We start from the raw sequence: 23,421 nt of genomic DNA, 5'->3' as shown, positions 1-23,421 counted from the left end.
GCATGCTGCAGATGGACATGCGCAGCGTTCCAAGTTTCCTCCGAGCGCCGAAACAACTCGTCCACCGCAGGGGCTTCGGTCTGGCTCTGTTGCCAAGGTGCCAGAACCGGCTGATAACCTAACACACACTGGAAAGGCGTCAGGTTAGTGGACGAATGGCAGAGGGAGTTTTGGGCTATCTCTGCCCAGGGAATATATCCCGACCACTCCTCTTGCCTGTCCTGGCAATAAGACCTCAGAAACCTACCCACATCCTGGTTAACTCTCTCCACCTGCTACTTTCGGCGTGAAAACCTGAGGTAAGGCTAATCGAGACCCCCAGACGTTCCATAAATGCCCTCCAGACTCTAGAAGTGAACTGGGTACCCCGATCAGACACTATATCCTCAGGCACCCCATAGTGCCGGAAGACGTGTGTAAACAGGGCCTCAGCAGTTTGTAGGGCAGTAGGGAGACCTGGCAGGGGAATGAGACGGCAGGCTTTAGAAAACCGATCCACAACGACCAAGATCGTAGTGTTCCCCTGGGAGGGGGGAAGGTATGTGACAAAATCCACCGATAGGTGAGACCACGGCCGTTGTGGAACAGGTAGGGGTTGTAACTTCCCAGGGCGTCTGCCTTAGCGTTCTGGGACCCTGGTATATAGGTGAGCTTAAATACAAAGCGGGAAAGAAATATTGACCACCTTGCCTCGCGAGGATTCAGCCTCCTCGCTGCCCGGATGTACTCCAGGTTACGATGGTCAGTCAGAATGAGAAAAGGGTGTTTAGCCCCCTCAAGCCAATGTCTCCACACCTTCAGGGCTTGAACCACAGCCAGCAGCTCCCTATCCCCCCACGTCATAATTGCGCTCCCGCTGGGACTGAAGCTTCTTAGACTAGAAAGCACAGGGGGCGGAGTTTAGGTGGCGTACCGAGCGCTGAGACAGCACAGCGCCGATCCCAGCCTCGGGAAGCGTCCACCTCCACCTGGAATGCCAACGAGGGATCCGGATGCGCCAGCACCGGAGCTGAGGTAAACAGGTCCTTCAGACGTTTAAACGCCTTGTCCGCCTCAGCTGACCACTGCAGGCGCACCGGACCCCCCTTTAGCAGAGAGGTAATGGGAGCTGCTACCTGTCCAAAGCCCCGGATAAACCTCCGGTAGTAATTGGCAAAACCCAAGAAGCGCTGCACCTCCTTCACCGTGGTGGGAGTCTGCCAATTACGCACGACAGAAACGCGGTCAATCTCCATCTCTACCCCTGACGCGGACAACCAATGTCCCAGGAAGGAGATGGACTCTTGGAAGAACAGACATTTCTCTGCCTTCGCATACAGGTCATGCTCCAACAGTCTACCAAGCACTCGACGCACCAGGGACACATGCTCGGCTCGTGTAGCGGAATATATTAGAATGTCATCAATATATACCACAACACCCTGTCCATGCAAGTCCCGGAAATGCTCGTCCACAAATGATTGGAAGACTGAAGGAGCATTCATTAACCCATATGACATGACGAGGTACTCATAGTGACCCGAGGTGGTACTGAATGCTGTCTTCCACTCATCTCCCTCCCTAATACGCACCAGGTTGTACACGCTCCTGAGATCCAATTTTGTGAAGAATCGCGCCCCGTGTAAAGACTCCGTCATACTAGCAATCAGAGGGAGAGGATAGCTGTATTTGATGGTGATCTGATTTAGACCACGGCAATCAATACACGGGCGTAAACCCCCATCCTTCTTCTTCACAAAAAATAAACTTGAGGAAGCAGGGGAAGTAGACGGCCGTATGTAACCCTGTCTCAAAGATTCGGTGACGTAGGTTTCCATAGCGGCCGTCTCCTCCTGACACAGAGGATACACGTGACTACGTGGAAGCGCAGCGCCTACCTGGAGGTCTATCGCACAATCCCCCTGTCGATGAGGTGGTAATTGAGTCGCCTTCTTCTTACAGAAGGCGAGAGCCAAATCGGCATACTCAGGTGGAATATGCAAGGTGGGAACTTGGTTCGGGCTTTACACCGTCGTTGCCCCTACGGAAACGCCTACACACCGCCCAGTACACTGATCAGACCATCCCTGGAGAGCTCTCTGCTGCCATGTAATGTTGGGGTCATGAGCGGTTAACCAGGGAAGCCCCAACACCACGGGAAACGCAGGAGAATCAATCAAATACAAACGTACTATCTCCTCATGACCCTCCTGCGTTTTCATCCGGAGAGGCACCGTGACCTCCCTAATCAACCCAGACCCCAACGGGCGGCTATCTAGGGCATGAATGGGGAAGGGCAAATCAACAGGTACGATAGGAATCCCTAACTTATAGGTGAACTGGCGATCAATTAAATTCCCAGCTGCGCCTGAATCTACTAGCGCCTTATGATGGGTGAGTTGTGTGCCTACTCACCTGGAATGACTCATCAGTGCATCGCCCACTGCCTCGATTCCTAGGAGGCCCTCCCCAGCACCGACCAGCAGTGTGTCCTCTGTGGCCAAAGTTGTTGCAGGGGACGGCCTCCCTCCTGGTCTCCCTCCTGGTCCCCCTAGCACCAGCACCCCCGAGCGCCATAGGGGTCGGCTCGGAAGTGCTGGGGGATGGAATGGACGGCCCCGAATCCGGACGTCCGCGGGTAGCCAACAGGGTATCCAGGCGAATCGACATGTCCACCAGTTGGTCAAAGCTGAGGTTGGTGTCCCTGCAGGCTAATTCCCGACGCACGTCCTCCCTCAGGCTGCATCTGTAGTGGTCGATGAGGGCCCTCTCATTCCATCCCGTGTTGGCTGCTAGCGTCCGGAAGTCCAGCGCGAACTCCTGCGCGCTCCTCCTCCCCTGTCTAAGGTGGAATAGACGCTCACCCGCCGCTTTACCCTCTGGGGGATGATCAAATACTGCCCGGAAGCGGCGGGTGAACTCCGCATAGCTGACCGTAGCGGCGTCTATCAAACCCCATTCGGCGTTGGCCCATTCCAGCGCCTTGCCGGACAGACAGGAGATGAGGGCGGACACGCTCTCGTATCCCGAGGGCGCCGGGTGAATGGTTGCTAGGTAGAGTTCAACCTGGAGAAGAAAACCCTGACACCCGGCCGCGGTGCAATCATAAGCCCTCGGGAGCGAGAGCTGAATCCCACTGGACTCCGGAGATGGACCGATGGGTATGGCTGATGGTGGTGGTATCGTAGGATGAGGTGTGGGCAAACCTCCACTCTCCCATCGCCTCAAGGTGTCCATCACCCCTTGGATGGTGGTGCCCAGGTGCTGGATCACGGCCTCTTGTTGGGTTACACGCTCTTCCAGTGCTCCCCTGAGCGCGGACGATCCTGCTGACTCCATCGGAAGGTGTGTTATTCTGTCAGAAGGCGACGGTGATGTGCGGTAGGCAAAGTCAAACGCAGGACACAGAGCTTACTGGAAACGTACTTTACTGAAAGTAACCAGAGAAGGAAACCATCTCCATACAAGGAGGAAAACAACCCGCACACTAACACTGCCGAAGACGAATACAATAACACACAACACACAATGCATGACAGAGGGTTAAATAGGGGAAACAATACAACATAATGAGGAACAGGTGTACACAATCAGGACAAAACAAGTCAAACACCGAAACATAGATCGGTGGCAGCTAGTACTCTGGGGACGACGAACGCCGAAACCTGCCCGAACAAGGAGGAGGAGCAGCCTCGTCTGATTCCGTGACAATTATTTTGTAAGCCCTATATTATATATAGCTCTACACAATGTGGTAATAAATACAGTTGACTCTGCCTGCATGCACTTTGGAAAACCACTGTCTGCTCTTATACATTGAGGTAAAAAATTATTTGATCTGCTGCTGATTCTGTAAGTTTGCCCACTGACAAATAAATTATCAGTCTATAATCTTAATGGTAGGTTTATTTGAACAGTGAGAGACAGAATAACAACAAAAAAATCCAGAAAAACACATGTCGAAAATGTTATAAATTGATTTGCATTTTAATGAGGGAAATAAGTATTTGACCCCCTCTCAATCAGAAAGATTTCTGGTCCCAGGTGTCTTTTATACAGGTAACAAACTGAGATTAGGATCACACTCTTAAAGTGAGTGCTCTTAATCTCAGTTTGTTACCTGTATAAAAGGCACCTGTCCACAGAATCAATCAATCAATCAGATTCCAAACTCTCCACAATGGCCAAGACCAAAGAGCTCTTCAAGGATGTCAGGGACAAGATTGTAGACCTACACAAGGCTGGAATGGGCTACAAGACCATCGCCAAGCAGCTTTGTGAGAAGGTGACAACAGTTGGTGTGTGATTATTCGCAAATGGAAGAAACACAAAATAACTGTCAATCTCCCTCGGCCTGGGGCTCCATGCAAGATCTCACCTCGTGGAGTTGCAATGATCATGAGAACGGTGAGGAATCAGCCCAGAACTACACGGGAGGATCTTGTCAATGATCTCAAGGCAGCTGGGACCATAGTCACCAAGAAAACAATTGGTAACACACTACGCCGTGAAGGACTGAAATCCTGCAGCGCCCGCAACGTCCCTCTGCTCAAGAAAGCACATATACAGGCCCGTCTGAAGTTTGCCAATGAACATCTGAATGATTCAGAGGAGAACTGGGTGAAAGTGTTGTGGTCAGATGAGACCAAAATCGAGCTCTTTGGCATCAACTCAACTCGCCGTGTTTGGAGGAGGAGGAATGCTGCCTATGACCCCAAGAACACCATCCCCACCGTCAAACATGGAGGTGGAAACATTATGCTTTGGGGGTGTTTTTCTGCTAAGGGAACAGGACAACTTCACCGCATCAAAGGGACGATGGACGGGGCCATGTACCGTCAAATCTTGGGTGGGAACCTCTTTCCCTCAGCCAGGGCATTGAAAATGGGTCGCGGATGGGTATTCCAGCATGACAATGACCCAAAACACACGGCCAAGGCAACAAAGGAGTGGCTCAAGAAGAAGCACATTAAGGTCCTGGAGTGGCCTAGCCAGTCTCCAGACCTTAATCTCATAGAAAATCTGTGGAGGGAGCTGAAGGTTCGAGTTGCCAAACGTCAGGCTCGAAACCTTAATGACTTGGAGAAGATCTGCAAAGAGGAGTGTGACAAAAGCCCTCCTGAGATGTGTACAAACCTGGTGGCCAACTACAAGAAACGTCTGACCTCTGTGATTGCCAACAAGGGTTTTGCCACCAAGTACTAAGTCATATTTTGCAGAGGGGTCAAATACTTATTTCCCTCATTCAAATTAATCAATTTATAACATTTTTGACATGCGTTTTTCTGGATTTTGTTGTTGTTATTCTGTCTCTCACTGTTCAAATAAACCTACCATTAAAATTATAAACTGATCATGTCTTTGTCAGTGGGCAAACGTACAAAATCTGCAGGGGATCAAATACTTTTTTCCCTCACTGTACATTATATGTCAATTGTTAATACAAGAAGCAAAAACAGAATATGCAACTGTGACAAGAAAGGGTTAAAACACATTCGTGGGGGAAATTAAACAACACAGATACCTGTAAAGTTTTGACATGCTGCATGCATCACTTAAACGGTACACAATTTACATTTTCTGAAGTAGCTATTATCAGAGTTTTGGTTGCACACATGTAATTTAACTTTATAAGAAATGTAATGAAAAACCCAATGTAAACTTGATACACAAAATGTTTGAAATGTTTAAAATATCTTTAAATAATGTACAGGGAAACAAACACTCACTTAATGGGGTTGAATGATCTCTGACCTCTGTTCTGACTTCCTGGTGAGGCTTGATCAATCTCACTACAAAGACTAGAGACATTGAGTGAGATTTAAATGCACTATGTAAACAATAATAATTTGGAAGAAGTTTATAATTTAGCAATGGTCCTATGTCTGATTCGGACCACGAGAAGGACAGAGAGAGAGTGCTGCCCCTGAATGGGGGACACCTGTCTCTAGTCTATTTTACCATTACATTATGGGAAACAATAATTTCCTTATGTAGTTATCAAGAGTTCTAATTGGATTTGTTATTCTTATTCGTTAATTTTGTTACTTAACAGGCAGTGTTGTTGTTTTTTTTGGACGCATGAATCACTATGTGAGTCATGTGTCCAAAGGGGGAATTACCAGTCCTCAATTACCAGTCCCCTGGGGCCCTGGCCCTTTGGTAAATATGTAAATTGATTTAGTTCAGTGGATTGAAATTTTCCCCACCTCGAGTTATGTATGTGTATTGCTGTTGTTGTTTTCTTTTCGTATCTTTGTTTTTGTCTGGCTTCAATAACAAATCTCACCAGATTGGGTCTGTTGGTCGGGATTTATCCCTAAGGATTAGTCCTCTAACTCCCTGACCCTGTAACTCTGCAGTGAGATTGCCAAGATGATAGTGGATAATAAGCCAATTTGAATAGAAAAAAAAAGTTTCGACTGTGTGTTGTTATTCTCTTTGACATTTGTTTTAGCAATCTGTATTAAAAATATTGGTAGTAGCAATAATTTGTCATTCAGTGAATCATTTTTCTGGATTTCCTGAATCAGAAATTTCCAAACTAAACTGTTGTTCTGGTTGTCCTCTCTCGAGGTTATGGTGAAGGTGACCACAGATGGTGTCTAGATGCATGGAAGAGATCATTTGACCAAGAACAGTGTGAACCTCAACCCCCCCAAACCAGCTGAAGTAAAGGTGACAATGGCGTTCACTATGGTCCTTCACCACTTCTACCGTGAGACCTGAGTCCAAGCCATCAACATGTACACAGCATCCTGTCGAAGCTATCAACTACCTTTTCTCTCATCCCTTTTCTCTCAGGAGTGCGACATGTGTCCATGTGGAGTGAGCATGGAGAGAGATCCCATCCAAACTTCTCTCATGCTGCTGTTGTACTGGTAGGAAAATGGACAAGACAAAATGGACTGTAAAGGACAGTGGCAGCTCAGGTGAGAGACATTATCAAGGGCCATCCACTTTGAACATGTGCCATTGGGAGGATTAATTGAAACGCCAGAAGAATGTGTGCCGGGAGGGAGGAGGGTGGTCAACCGTGCCCGTAATTGATTTAGGCTTATCCAAAATAGTTTATTTGGGGTATCAGGTTCATTGCGGAGGTCTGCACACTGCAAAATGTAATGTACTTTAGACTAGAAATGCATTGAGATACCGATCTGTCATTAACATGCCACAAGCTCCAGCTGAAATGTCAATGCCAGAATCCACAAATGAAATTGTGTAATGACGCATATGTTTAACTGTAAGAAGCGAAGGTCTTAAGTTAAAACATTCTACTGCATTGGTTTTACAAGTACAAACCGGATCACTCTCACTAAGAAGTGTTGATTTTGTTTACTTACTACTTTGATTGTAGATTTTAGCTTTATTATGATGATTATGAATGAAATTAGATTCCCTCTCTCTAATAGAAGTCTAATATTTATTATGATTTATCATAATGATGTATTTTCTATAGAAAATAAAATCTAAACACTTACATTAAAATTAAATGATTATTATCACAAAAGTGATAAGAGGATGGAATGTGATGGACATTTTTGTCATGTGAAGAGACAGCCTTGAAAATGTTCACCTTGTCTTAGTGTCAAAAATAAAATAATCCTTGGTTCCTGCCTGTGCTTGGTAAACATATGAAGGGGGGGACATGAACCCTCCTTAGACCAACTGGCAGAACGCCCAGAATATGTTCCATAAGTTAAGATAGGAGACGGTGCCAGTCACATACTGGAACCAACCCTATAAACTATGCCTATGTAACGTGTCCGTAACCAGTATATAGGGGTTCTAATGGGACTGCCCCATTAGAGCTCCTGACAGACGTGTCGTATGGTGCATCAAGTTTCTTGGAACCTCTCCAGTTAACTGTTATTAAGCAATTATTCATTTAAGATTGACTTCGACTGTCCCTGTGTAGAATTTCCATGACAAGTGTTTCTGGGTTTCCTGTCACTGGGGGCTTCAGGGCACAGTAGTACAGAGCAGAGTCTGTCACTTCAGCAGTGGAGATCTCCAGATCCACATGGGTTCTCTCTTCATTCAGATTAACAGACAAATCAAATCAAATTTTATTGGTCACATGCGCCGAATACAACAGGTGCAGACATTACAGTGAAATGCTTACTTACAGCCCTCAACCAACAGTGCATTTATTTTTAACAAAAATAAAACAACAACAAAAAAAGTGTTGAGAAAAAAAAGAGCAGAAGTAAAATAAAGTAACATAAGGGAGGCTATACATACAGGGGGGTACCGTTGCAGAGTCAATTTGCGGGGGCACCGGCTAGTTGAGGTAGTTGAGGTAATATGTACATGTGGGTAGAGTTAAAGTGACTATGCATAAATAATTAACAGAGTAGCAGCAGCGTAAAAAGGATGGGGTGGGGGGGCAGTGCAAATAGTCCGGGTAGCCATGATTAGCTGTTCAGGAGTCTTATGGCTTGGGGGTAGAAGCTGTTGAGAAGTCTTTTGGACCTAGACTTGGCACTCCGGTACCGCTTGCCGTGCGGTAGCAGAGAGAACAGTCTATGACTAGGGTGGCTGGAGTCTTTGACAATTTTGAAGTCTCTGACAGTTGAGGGTCTTCAGGTGTAGCTCTAAATACAGAGGGATCTAATGTGACTGCAGTGTAGAGGAGGAATGGGGGTGCTGATCTGGGATATTGACAATACCATTGAAGAAAGTCTACTAAGCCAGAGTATTTGCAAGACAGTGTAACACTGCTTCCCTCCATGCCATGTTCTGTCTCTGTCACGCCCTGATCTAGAGAACTCTTGTTGGTTGGGTCAGGGTGTGAGTTTCTGTTGAGATCTATGTTATTGTATTTCTATGTTGTAGATTTAGTTTGATATTTCTATGTTTGGCCGGGTGTGATTCCCAATCAGAGGCAGCTGTCGCTCATTGTCTCTGATTGGGGATCATACTTAGTTAGCCTGGTTGCCTACCTTAGTTGTGGGATCTTGTTTGTGTTCCTGTTAGGCTTGTTGTGTGTATAACCCACAGGACTTCAAGTTTTCGTTGTTTTGTTATTTTGTCAAGTGTTTATTCGTATTAATAAATATGTACGCATATCACACTGCACCTTGGTCTGACCCGTCTCTCAATGAACGTGACAGTCTCTGAAGTTGGTTTTATGTCATTTTCATAACTGCCACCTGTAATAAAGTTAAGTTTGGATAAACATTTTCAGTTCATGGGACATTATTACATACCCTGTGTCATATTCATTACAGGTGAAAAGATAATCAGTCATTTACATTTCTACTAGGAAGTGCTATTTTCAAATGACACTTGACAGTTACCTTGAATAAACTAAAAGTTTGTAATTTAAGACTAATACTTACCAACAAGTGCAGAGAGGAGAAACACTGGGTAGAGAAACATGGTGATGGGTGTAACAGTGAGTTATCAGGAGGCAGAACTGAAGATATCCCACTGTTCCAGTCAGTTAGAGGAGAATCATCTCTCCACCTCTCATCTTAGCTCCTCCTATTCAGTAAATGGATCCACATTACATCAAAATTAAAATCTGTGATGAACAAATATGACTTAATTGATGGATAATCATGAACATGACATATGACGTTTTTATGATGTATTCTTATGTATTATATTGCTTGTTTTACTGATAGGCCTTTATTGCAGTAAGGTTTTGTATAGTGTTTGGGTAAACTGTCGCTGTGGGCCTCAGAGCACAGTAGTACAGAGCAGAGTCTGTCACTTCAGCAGAGGAGATCTCCAGATACACACAGGTTCTCTCCTTGTTCAGTGTAACAGACAGTTGAAGGTCTTGTGGATCACCTTTCACTTCATATTGATTATTGGTAGCTGTGACCAGGTAAAGGAATTGGAGACCTGATCCAGAGTACTGTCTGTACCACAGCAGACTATCTGCTATTACTGTATAGTTACAGGAGAGCTTAACTCTGCTACCCTCTAAATAATTATCTTCAGGGCTGGTTGGAGTAATATCATCCTCTAAAGTATCATGTGTGAAGGAGAAGAAATTACACATGAAGACTAATAAATACAGTACATGACTAGAACTTCAGATTTCATAATTGAAGAAGAACAATATTCAAGAATAAAATAGTGTCATTAGACAGTATGGAAATTACTTTACATAAAACCTTACTTACCAACAAGTGGTGAAAACAGTAAGATTGAAGTGAGCAACATCATGGTGTATGTGACAGAAAATGCAGCTACAGGACAGGGGTTAACTCAACTGTCTGATGTGCAGTGTACTGTGATATGTGATATGCAATGTACTGTGATATGTGATATGCAGTGTACTGTGATCTGCAGGATGTGATATTTGATATGTACTGTTTGGCTGCTGTCTGTCTGCCCTGCAACTACCTCCACTGTCAGGAGGAGGAGCCACCTGCTCAGAGAAATAGAGGTGTGTGTAGTGTTGAGATGAGGCCCTCTACAGAAGATAGGGAGTTATACTGTATATCTTGATGATTTAAATGGTATTGATTGGGGTGAAGAAGGACTGATAATGTGGACTTCTTTAAGCGTTAAGGTGTTGTCAACCTGAGTTGGAACTGACAGATAATAATTAGATCTGAAACGGTTCACAACAAGGATTGTTATCTACTGCTTCTGTACAGTTGTTGTAAAGTGTTTCTGGGTTTTTTGTCACTGTGGATCTCAGGGCACAGTAGTACAGAGCAGAGTCTGTCACTTCAGCAGAGGAGATGTCCAGATCCACACAGGTTCTCTCTTCATTTAGATTAACAGAGAGTCGGGGTTCTTCAGGTTTAGCTCTTATTACAGAGGGCTTTGAGGTGACTGTAGTGTAGAGGACGAATTGGTATGCTGATCCAGAGTACTGTCTGTGCCAGAGCAGAAAGTCTGATTTTACTATATAGTAACAGGAGAGCTTAACTCTGCTACCCTCTAAATAATACTCCTCAGGGCTGGTTGGAGTAATATCATCCTCTAAAGTATCACATACAAGTGCTGAAATCAGTAGAATATAACAGAGTAGCACCATGGTCTATGTTAGAGATCAGAAATGAATGTGTTATTTAGAAAACAGCAAAGCCAAAACACTGCTATGACTTTGAAATGATAAGTAGCCATATACAATGTTGCTCCTCCTCTTTACATAGGTTTTTAAACACACCCACCAGGTTTCCTGTTAAAAAGAAAAACCTTGAGATGTAACATCTCCTGTTGGTCATGCCATGTAACTATAGAATGTGTCAGGTAAGGTTTTTGTACAGAGTATGTAGGTTTCCTTTCACTGTGGGCGTCAGTGCACAGTAGTACATAGCAGAGTCTTTCTCTTCAGCAGAGGAGATCTCCAGATCCACACGGGTCTTCTCATCATTTAGTTTGACTGACAGTCTAGGATCCAGACCTGGAGCCCGTGATGGAGACCCAACATCATGCAGGATAAGCAGGATATACTGAGGAGCTGATCCAGGGTCCTGGAGATACCATTGAAGAGAGACTGCAGATGAGTAGGTGCATGAAAGTGTAATATTGCTACCTGCTGGAGCATACAACTCCTCTCTGATTGGTTCAATGGTCTGACCATTACTGTCACCTGCAAGAGATACAAAATATGTTATTCTTCTATTATTACTCTGTTATAGATCTATTTTAAACGCATACAATCTTTATTTCGATTCAACATAAAACATATATTTTTTTACGGATTATAGTAGATTACTTACATGCAAATACTAAAAAGAAAATAAATGTCGGGGTTGACATTGTGGCTGAAACTGGAAGTTAAAATGATACCACACAGCACAACAAGATTTGTGTATACTAAAAAAACATCCTTCTCCTTCTAGTTTTGAATGGACCATCTGTTCTCAAAACTTTGAAGCCCCACCCCAAAATACAGAGTGTTGTCAGATCATGCAGAAGTAACAGCAGACTTGTTGCTTCTGCTTGATGCCACTGTCAAATCCTCAAAATGCAGGTCTGCAATGAAACATGATTACCTTAGTCTCCATCTATTGGATATTGTATAAAACTGTGTTATCTATCTCCATTTATTTTCTTGATTTTAGGGCAACAGAGTTGCTTGATGCAAGATCTGCAAGATATTCATTTATTCAACATGAGGCGTTCATTCATTAATAGTTTATTTTATTTTCTTATTTAAATCTAGAATCTAAAGTATATATAAGCAACACAATCAGATAGCCTTAATACATTTCTGTCACGTTTCCATGTTATGTTCATTTTTAGTGTTCATTGAAAATCTTTCATTGCTCATTTTCTGTGTATGTGTGTTTTGTCTATGCAAGGTAATGTTGAAATAGAAAATGAGGGGATATCTAGGGGATGTCAGTTTTCTTTCCAGGTGTTTGTACAGTGTGCACAGGTCTCCTGTCACTGTGGGCTGCAGGGCACAGTAGTACAGAGCAGAGTCAGACAGCTGCACCCTCCAGATCATCAAGGGGACTGATTGTTTCTTGGCATTTAGACTTGCATCAAACCTCTCCTTGAACCCTGCAGCCTTGTCTCCAGATCCAAAAGAATAACGGCTCAGCATATGTTTAGGGAAGTCATTTGCTTCTTGTTTGTACCAATATAGATATGCATTATTAGTACTGGTCTTATATTGACAACTCAGTGTTACCAGTCCTCCTTCTGTAACAATCAAACCTCCTGGTTGCTGTTGCACATTATCTCCTGTGCACTCTGGGGAAAAAAGAAAGACTGAGTGATAATTTTAAGATGATAGAAATTATAAAACTATAGGTCAAATTAGTTAAAGATGAGATAAACCAATGAGAGAAAAGGTTCCTTCATACCGAAGCACAATACAGCAAGAACCAGCCAGATGATCAGACAAAGTACCATGGTTATGCAGAACACACAGGGAGTGACTGTGGGTTACAGTAAGAGGTAGAGATCCTCTCTCTCTCTTCCATGTCCATCTCAGCCTGTATATCATCATCAACTGACAGACATGAAGGAGGAGCCTGTTCAGAGAGAGGAAAGATTGTATAAAAATGTATGAATCAATATTGTGTCTGGCAATATTAGATATTCCCACTCTCTGCAGTACATTAGACAAAGTGAAAAGCTTACATCTTGTTCACATGAAATCGAAAGTAGCTTAAAGCAATTGTCAATTACATAAATGTTCCATGATGTGAGTATGACAAACATATACAGTGGGGAGAACAAGTATTTGATACACTGCCGATTTTGCAGGGTTTCCTACTTACAAAGCATGTAGAGGTCTGTAATTTTTTATCATAGGTACACTTCAACTGTGAGAGACGGAATCTAAAACAAAAATCCAGAAAATCACATTGTATGATTTTTAAGTAATTAATTTGCATTTTATTGCATGACATAAGTATTTGATCACCTACCAACCAATAAGAATTCCGGCTCTCACAGACCTGTGAGTTTTTCTTTAAGAAGCCCTCCTGTTCTCCACTCATTACCTGTATTAACTGCACCTGTTTGAACTCATTACCTGTATAAAAGACACCTGTTCACACACTCAATCAAACAAACTCCAACTTCTCCGCAATGGCCAAGACCAGAGAGCTGTTTAAGGACATCAGGGATAAAATTGTAGACCTGTACAAGGCTGGGATGGGCTACAGGACAAGATGCAAGCAGCTTGGTGAAAAGGCAACAACTGTTGGCGCAAGTATTAGAAAATGGAAGAAGTTCAAGATGACGGTCAATCACCCTCGGTCTGGGGCTCCATGCAAGATCTCACCTTGTGTGGCATCAATGATCATGAGGAAGGTGAGGGATCAGCCCAGAACTACACAGCAGGACCTGGTCAATGACCTGAAGAGAGCTGGGACCACAGTCTCAAAGAAAACCATTAGTAACACACTACGCCGTCATGGATTAAAATCCTGCAGCGCACGAAATGTCGCCCTGCTCAAGCCAGCGCATGTCCAGGCCCGTCTGAAGTTTGCCAATGACCATCTGGATGATCCAGAGGAGGAATGGGAGAAGGTCATGTGGTCTGATGAGACAAAAATATAGCTTTTTGGTCTAAACTCCACTCGCCGTGTTTGGAGGAAGAAGAAGGATGAGTACAAGCCCAAGAACACCATCCCAACCGTGAAGCATGGAGGTGGAAACATCATTCTTTGGGGATGCTTTTCTGCAAAGGGGACAGGACGACTGCACCGTATTGAGGGGAGGATGGATGGGGCCATGTATCGCGAGATCTTGGCCAACAACCTCCTTCCCTCAGTAAGAGCATTGAAGATGGGTCGTGGCTGGGTCTTCCAGCATGACAACGACCCGAATCACACAGCCAGGGCAACTAAGGAGTGGCTCCGTAAGAAGCATCTCAAGGTCCTGGAGTGGCCTAGCCAGTCTCCAGACCTGAACCCAATAGAACATCTTTGGAGGGAGCTTAAAGTTCATATTGCCCAGTGACAGCCCCGAAACCTGAAGGATCTGGAGAAGGTCTGTATGGAGGAGTGGGCCAAAATCCCTGCTGCAGTGTGTGCAAACCTGGTCAAGACCTACAGGAAACGTATGATCTCTGTAATTGCAAACAAAGGTTTCTGTACCAAATATTAAGTTCTGCTTTTCTGATTAATCAAATACTTATGTCATGCAATAAAATGCAAATTAATTACTTAAAAATCATACAATGTGATTTTCGTTTTAGATTCCGTCTCTCACAGTTGAAGTGTACGTATGATAAAAAATTACAGACCTCTACATGCTTTGTAAGTAGGGAAACATGCAAAATCAGCAGTCTATCAAATACTTGTTCTCCCCACTGTATATATATATATTTTTGAAAAGGTGCAGTTATTCTATTATAATTCAGGAACAAACACTCATGTAGCCTACAGAGTATCTAATTCAGGTATACTACTGTACATGAAGTATATTGAAATGTTTGATTTGGGTCCCAACTTTTCAGTGGTACTGTATGTTTCTATGGACACATGTGAACCAAATAGTTTTTGTAAGGGGGACTGTATCTCCTGTTGTCACAGTGGGCCTCAGAGCACAGTAGTACACAGCAGAGTCAGACATCTGCAACCTCTGGATTGTCAAGGGGACTGATTTTGCTGTGACATTCAGACGGGCATCAAATCTTTCCTTGAACTCAGTAGTAGTGTCTCCAGGTGAAAACGTATCCCTTCTCAGCATAAACATGGGGTTGCTATTTGTTTGTTGTTTGTACCAGAAGAGATATGGTTATTGATCAGTTGTATCGAATAGACAAGTGAGTGTTGTTGGTTGTCCTTCTACAACCATTGCATCTTCTGTTGGCTGTGTTACATATATTTGTGCAGAGCAGAAGACTATCTTCACAACATATAATAATAATGTATCTAAATAAAAAGAACAAATGCACAGAAAGAGACAGATGAACAGAGTGATGTTATACCAAAGCAGCATGCAGCCAGAACATGCAGGATCAGCCAGTTTCTCATGACTAGTCAGTCAGTTTGAAGTGTAAAAGGTAAGGAGCAGAACAATGCTGATCTATCTATCACAGAGCTTTGACACCCTCTGTCCTACTGTTGATGCTTCATGTTGTTCTGTATTACATGCAGTAGTAGACTATGGGGAGGTGTCTGTCTGTATGGCATCCTCTGATTCAGGTGTGTATGCTTTGTTAGGTTGCCCCCTTCAGGTTGACTTTCATACTACACCACCAAAATCAAATCAAATCAATTTTATTTGCCACATGCGCAGAATACAACAGGTGTAGACCTTACAGTGAAATGCTTACTTACAAGCCCTTAACCAACAATGCAGTTTTAAGATAAAAAGTGTTAAGTAAAAAATAGATAAGTAAAAAATAAAAAATAAAAAATTATTAAAGTGCACCAGTAAAATAAAATAACAGTGCGGAGGCTATATTCAGGGAGTACCGGTACAGAGTCAATGTGCGGGGGCACTGGTTAGTTGAGGTAATTGAGGTAATATGTACATGTGGGTAGAGTTAAAAAGACTATGCTTGGATAATAAACTGAGCAGAAGCAGCGTAAAAGATGGGTTGCGGTGGGGTAGGGTGGGGGGGACAATGCAAATAGTCTGGGTAGCCACGATTAGCTGTTCAGGAGTCTTATGGCTTGGGGATAGAAGCTGTTAAGAAGCCATTTGGACCTAGATTTCGTGGTCCGGTACCGGGTGGCTGGAGTCTTTCACAATGTTTAGGGCCTTCCTCTGACACCGCCTGGTATATAGGTCCTGGATGGCAGGAAGCTTGGCCCCAGTGATGTACTGGGTCGTATGCACTACCCTCTGTAGCGCCTTGCGGTCGGAAGCCAGCAGTTGCCATACCAGGCAGTCATGCAACCAATCAGGATGCTCTCGATGGTGCAGCTGTATAACTTTTTGAGGATCTGAGGACCCATGCCAAATCTTTTCAGTCTCCTTAGGGGGAATAGGCTTTGTCGTGCCCTCTTCACGACTGTCTTGGTGTGTTTAGACCATGATAGTTTGTTGGTGATGTGGACTCCAAGGAACTTGACGCTCTCAACCTGTTCCACTACAGCCCAAGCTGTGTAAATTGTGAGGAGGAGTAACTACAAACAATAACATTGTTGTACTTTTTCATATTCCCAAGTGCTTTTCCAACCAATATTAAAATACCTGTCTAACTGAAATTGAAGACTAGAAGAGTGACAAATACATCTTTCTCACAGTTCATTGAATATGAAGACAGAGAAACACTAGACAACCTGTTGATTGCACACAGCACAGGTGTGACCACACTTCTCTGATCTCAACCTCTGCTATTATGATATCACATTGTGGTTTGATGTTTAATTATGTTCCACACAGCAACAAAGCATTTTTGGTCTGCAAGTTTTTGTACGGCATCTTATACCCTTTGTATCACTGTGTATAATCCCAGAGAGCACAGTAGTAGAGAGCTGTGTCTGCCAGGGTTAGGCTTGTTATAACCAGTTCAGTTGATGTCTGAGACGTTGTGGATTTATATCTCGTATCAGGGATATGGTCACTACCGCTGTATGATCTGGCACCTTTATACAGTAGAAACTGAGGAGCCTGGTTAGAATAATGCCGGTACCAGTAAAGGAAGATGTCACTGCTGCTTGTTTCATATGTACAGCTCAGAGACACTGATGATCCCTCAGTGGGGGTGTACTCCTCCTTGTCAGGAGTCACACTATCTCCAGATACCATTCCTGCAGAGGAAATGTAGATAATAAAGCTGATTGGAAACTCATGCTTATTATTTACATTTAAATGACTTTAATATAAATGTTTTCCTACCAATACCATAATAATAATAATAATAATAATAATAATAATAATAATAATAATAATAATAATAATCTGATTATAAGGATGCAAGGATTTCAAATGTTTAGGTATTGTTTACCTGTAGCCATAATCAGAATGATCAATACACTGATTGATTTCTCCATCTTCAGGCTGATGTTTGCATGCATTCACTCTCCTCTGAAATGTTCTACTGTGTGTCACTGTGTGAGGTGAACAGCCCTGGTTACGTCACACCCACCACATCAGTAAGGCTTGCATTTTTTCTACACTAGTGCCAAGGATACACTCGTGCCAAGGATACACAGTGGGCCTCAAAGCACAGTAGTACACAGCAGAGTCAGACAGCTGCACCCTCTGGATCGTCAAGAGGACTGATTTGGTGATGGAACTGAGATGGGCATCAAATCTCTCCTTGAATTTATCATAAAAATCCCCTGATCCAATGACATCTTTCCACAAAACACATTCAGGGTAATTGTTTGTGGATTGAACGTACCAGAAGAGAGATGGAGCTGATAAACTGGTGTTATAGTCACAGTTGAGAGACGTGTCTTCTCCTTCATAAGCAGTCACTTCTCTCTTTGACTGAGTTACACTGTCTGCTCCTCTGCACTCTGGAAACAAAGAAAAATACCTTTGTGAAAAATGTCAGGATTCCAGTAACATCAGAGTATTGAGAAAAAGATAATGAGAGCCGTATCCTACCAAAGAGAAGTGCAGCAAGAACAACAGAGGTACACAGCCAATGTCCCATACTTATCATAGGATACAAAGACCAAGACAAACTGATGTTACAATATAGAAACTGGTGTGCTCTCTTGATTCCTGTCTTTGTAGCAGCACAGGCCTAGACCATGCAGCACAGAACAGAGGGGATGTTCAAATAGACAAGTCATTTCAGAGTAGAAAGCAACACTCACTTGGTAATGTGGCCCCCTTGTGGTTGATGCTGGTTTTTACATTACTCTACACAATACTGAAATATAACTTTTTTCTCCTGAATTAATCTAGTTAGACACTACTAGCTGTATATGTTCTAATCCATGAGATATTGTAATGGAATTGTAATGTCTCTTACATCTACAATTAGAGCTGAATTGGAAGAGGGAGCTTTATTGGCATCAACAGTGACTTACTGTATAATCATCATCATCACTATGATTATCATCATCTGCTACCACTAGTCTTTGTAGTCTCAGGAAGGTAGTGAGAAGGTTGCTGTGTCAATTTCAAAGTGGTGTTGTATACTGTACAGACAGGTGTATTGTCATTGTGTAGCTCAGTATGTTTTTGTAAGGGGGCTGTATCTCCTGTTGTCACAGTGGGCCTCAGAGCACAGTAGTACACAGCAGAATCAGACAGCTGCACCCTCTGGATCGTCAAGGGGACTGATTTGGAGTCTTTATCTAGATGGGCATCAAATCTCTCCTTGAACTCAGTGGCATTTGCACTTCCAAAAGAAAAACGTCCCAGCATGAACTTTGGGAAGTCATTTACTTTATGCTTGTACCAGAACAGGTAGAGATTATTAATATTAACTGCATCAAATTGACAGCCTAGTGTGACCTGTTCTCCCTCAGTAGCAGTCGTATCTCCTGGTGGCTGAGTGACTATGTCTTCTCCTCTGCATTCTGAAAAGGAATGAGAAAAGTATCAAGCAACATGATATACATTTTAAATTCATTCATTTAGCAGACTTATCCAGAGCGACTTACAGTAGTGAGTGCATACATTTTTGTACTTTTTCATATTGGTCCCCTGTGGGAATCTAACCCACAACCCTGATGTTGCAATCACCATACTCTATAACTGAGCCACACGGGACCACACTTGATAGAGGATAGATAGACATATTAAATGAATACTGGTAGTGTTATACTGAAAAATATGTTAGAAAAAAGAAAGGGATGGGAGCAAAGGCAGTAAATTAGGAAAATAATATTATCATACCATAATAACATGCAGCAAGAATCAGTAAATTCCTCAGCCAGGGTTCCATGCCTACAGTGAGATGGGTGGGAGAAGAGTATAACACACTGATGTATGCTACATGTGACATAAGACTATGAAATCATTGTCTCCTCCTCTTTCAGTGTATCATCAAACATTGAGAAGCTTGTGACATTGTCTTAATAACACTCTACCCTAAGTTTTTGTGCAGTGACTGAATCTACTGATGTCACAGTGGACCTCAGAGCACAGTAGTACAAAGCAGAGTCAGATGGCTGCAACCTATGGATCGTCAAGGGGACAGAGCTAGATGTGAAATTCAGCCTGGAATCAAACCTCTTCTTGAACTCATCACTATTGCTCCCTTCTGAATAATGATCTCTTCTCAGGATATACTGAGGAGAGTCCCTAGTTAACTGGATGTACCAGAAGAGATCAGGAGATGGACTACTGGTAGTGTAATTACAGCTGAGTGTTACCAGCCCTCCTTCAAGGGCAGTAACATGTCCACTCTGCTGGTCAACAGACTCTTCACCTTTGAAATCTGAAAAAATATATTTGGGGTTTTATAATACATAATAGGCTAAGGTTCAGAGAATGAGAATGTAGAAAGGAGAAGCACTATACTGTACCAAAATAGCATGTAGCCAGGATAAGTACAGTATTCCTAAGCCAAGGGGCCATTATGATTCATGTATAGAGGAAGAATAGACTGTTATAGTCTTTATGTTCCATCCACTGTAGCTGAGAAGTCTCATAATTAATTGTGGGGCTCTGCAGCAGGGGAGGAGCTTATGGTATATTCAATTTAGTTGAACTGCTAGAACGATTCCCTTTGAAATGCTGCCCTTCTCAGGTTGATTTAGTTTGATATGCTAATTGTGGGGGAAATTATACCACAACGACACCTGTAAAGTGTTGACATGCTGCATGCATCATTTAAGAGGTTGGGGGCGGGTGTTATAAATTGACATATGTAATTATTTTAAGATGGTCATACCATGGATCATTTAGCTATTTGATTTGGAAGTTTAGGACCCCTTTAGGTATAAAAAAATATATAACAAAATTATTTGATAAAATATTCAATTTGGCCTTTACTACCAAATCCCATAGAAACACATTGAATAACAGAGTCATAAAAGACAAGAAATTACATTCAAAAAATAAATCATACGGAATAAGGTTTTAAGCGTATGTTCTAAATCTAGGAGATATAAGAAAGATCAGGAAATATACATATATATATAAAAAATATATACATATATTTTACCCCTTAAATTATCCATCATGTTTGTGAGAGACTCCGCTTTTCACAGTGGGGTCACATTAGTTTGTAGCCCAAACGGTTCGTACGCTACATACGTATTCGTGAGAGTATCATCATTCAATAGAGTGGTCATATTATTTTTCTACGCCAAACCGTTTGGACGCTACAGACGTTTTTGTGAGAAGACCGATTTTCGGGATGTCACATGGTTTGACACCGCTGTAGCTCAGCCACCTTCCACCACAGATGCGGAACACCGCCATAGGCTGATGCAGTGGATTGAGATGCAGCCCATGCTTAAAGGAATAGAAGCAAACTGACACCTATTGACTCTCACTAGTAACTTGCCCTTGATAATACAATGTCAAGGATTCACCTTGATGAGCAGAATGTTGAACACTAGATAGAACTATTGTGTCATTATTATACATAGAAAAACCTTGTCACTGGACTTCATAACTGTGGAGGGCAGTCTATAGGAGGAGCACAGACAAGGAAGATCTGTCATATAACTGATCAGGAGGCAGAGAGAACATCTCAGTAGTTGTGGTTGGAGAGGGAGGAACAGTGGATGAGCCACCTGACTCACTTGAGCCTGATCAACCCATCCTTCAGAAGGTGTAGTGGGCAGCACATGTAGGATAAGAAGGTACCTCACCTGAAGATCAGCCAGGAGCTGCAGAAATGGCTGTTTGTGGGTAAATATAAAGAAAACCCTTCATAATTTTTTGTCGCTCTTCAACAGTTTGATACACATTTCAATGATAACAAATTGTAGCGTTTTCGGCACTGGGTTCTTTGTAAGGCCGGTTTTACACATACAAACACACAACACCAGTCCAAGTGAAGGGTTAAACCGGTTTATTACAATCAGGCTTTGACAGCGTTGTTGATATACAAAACCCAAAACAAACAAAGTAAACACTTCACCACCAGTGGAAGGTCCTCCAAGCTTTGTCTTTGGGGGTTCAATCCTTATTGAAATCATAATTTCCTTTCTTCTATAAAACCCAGGGCATGGTTAAGTTTAGTAACTGATTGGTTTCTCCTGTCTGCAGTTTGGCTCTGATTACAACTGGAAACAGGTGTGTCTGCTCTGCTGCAGACTAGAAGTTTCCACTGAGCTGTCTGTGGTCCTGCCTCTGGGGAATACTTCACATTGCTGTCCGTGGTCCTGGCAGCCAAAAAACAAAGGAACCTCGCAGGTACATAACGTCCATACACAACACAACCCCTGAAACAACCCCTGAAACCAGACACCCCTGAAACCAGGTGTGTCTGGTAACAGCGCCGGAGAAGATGGCTGCCGTTTTACAGCCCTCTAACCAATTGTACTATTATGTGTGTTTTTCTGCGTTATTTGTAATTTATTTTGTACATAATGTTTATGCCACCGTCTCTTATAACCAAAAAGAGCTTCTGGATATCAGGACAGCGATTACTCACCTCGCATTGGACGAAGACTTTTTCTTCAACAAGTCGGACGCGAAGGATATTCTACAGACACCCGACAGAAGCCCAAATCCCGTCATTCGCCTGAGGAAGAGACGGAGATATCGTGGACGTAGGTCGGGGTGCCTTGTAAGGATCCGACGGCGAGCAAGTAAACTGCCTCTTCCATCAATCCTCCTAGCCAATGTTCAAGCTTTTGAGAATAAAATGGACGATTTAAGATTACGGTTATCCTACCAACGGGACATTAAAAACTGTAATATCTTATGTTTCACGGAGTCGTGGCTGAACGACAACAACGATAACATTCAGCTAGCAGGCTATACGCTACATCGGCAGGACAGAACGGCAGCCTCTGGTAAGGCAAGGGGTGGCGGGCTATGTATATTTGTAAACAACAGCTGGTGCACAAAATCAAATACTAAGGAAGTCTTGAGGTTTTGCTCGCCTGAGGTAGAGTATCTTATGATAAGCTGTAGACCACACTATTTACCAAGAGAGTTTTCATCTATATTTTTCATAGCTGTCTATTTACCACCACAAACCAATGCTGGCGTAAGATTGCACTGAATGAGTTGTACAAGGCCATTAATCAACAGGAAAACGCTCATCCAGATGCAGCGCTCCTAGTGGCCGGGGACTTTAATGCAGGGAAACTTAAATCCGTTCTACCTAATTTCTACCAGCATGTTAAATGTGCAACCAGAGGGGAAAAAACTCTAGACCACCTTTTACTCCACACACAGAGACGCATACAAAGCTCTCCCTCGCCCTCCATTTGGTAAATCTGACCATAACTATATCCTCCTGATTCCTGCTTATAAGCAAAAACTGAAGCAGGAAGCACCAGTGATTCGGTTAATAAAAAAGTGGTCAGATGACGCAGATGCTAAGCTACAGGACTGTTTTGCTAGCACAGACTGGAACATGTTCCGGGATTCTTCAGACAGCATTGAGGAGTACACCACATCAGTCACTGGCTTCATCAATAAGTGCATCGATGATGTCGTCCCCACAGTGACCGTACATACATACCCCAACCAGAAGCCATGGATTACAGGAAACATCCGCACTGAGCTAAAGGGTAGAGCTGCCGCTTTCAAGGAACGGGACTCTAACCCGGACTCTTATAAGAAATCCCGCTATGACCTCCGACGAACCATCAAACAGGCAAAGAGTCAATACAGGTCCAAGATTGAATCATACTACACTGGCTCTGACGCTCGTCGGATGTGGCAGGGCTTGAAAACTATTACAGACTACAAAGGGAAGCACAGCCGCGAGCTGCCCAGTGACACAAGCCTACCAGACGAGCTAAACCACTTCTATGCTCGCTTCGAGGCAAGCAACACTGAAGCATGCATGAGAGCACCAGCTGTTCCGGATGACTATGTGATCATGCTCTCCGTAGCCGATGTGAGTAAGACTTTTAAGCAGGTCAACATTCACAAGGCCGCAGGGCCAGACGGATTACCAGGACGTGTACTCCGAGCATGTGCTGACCAACTGGCAAGTGTCTTCACTGA

This window comes from Coregonus clupeaformis, chromosome 21 (assembly GCF_020615455.1).
Source record: "Coregonus clupeaformis isolate EN_2021a chromosome 21, ASM2061545v1, whole genome shotgun sequence".
NCBI lineage: Eukaryota > Metazoa > Chordata > Actinopteri > Salmoniformes > Salmonidae > Coregonus > Coregonus clupeaformis.
The sequence above is the reverse complement of the archived record's forward strand: the minus strand, read 5'-3'. Positions refer to the sequence as shown.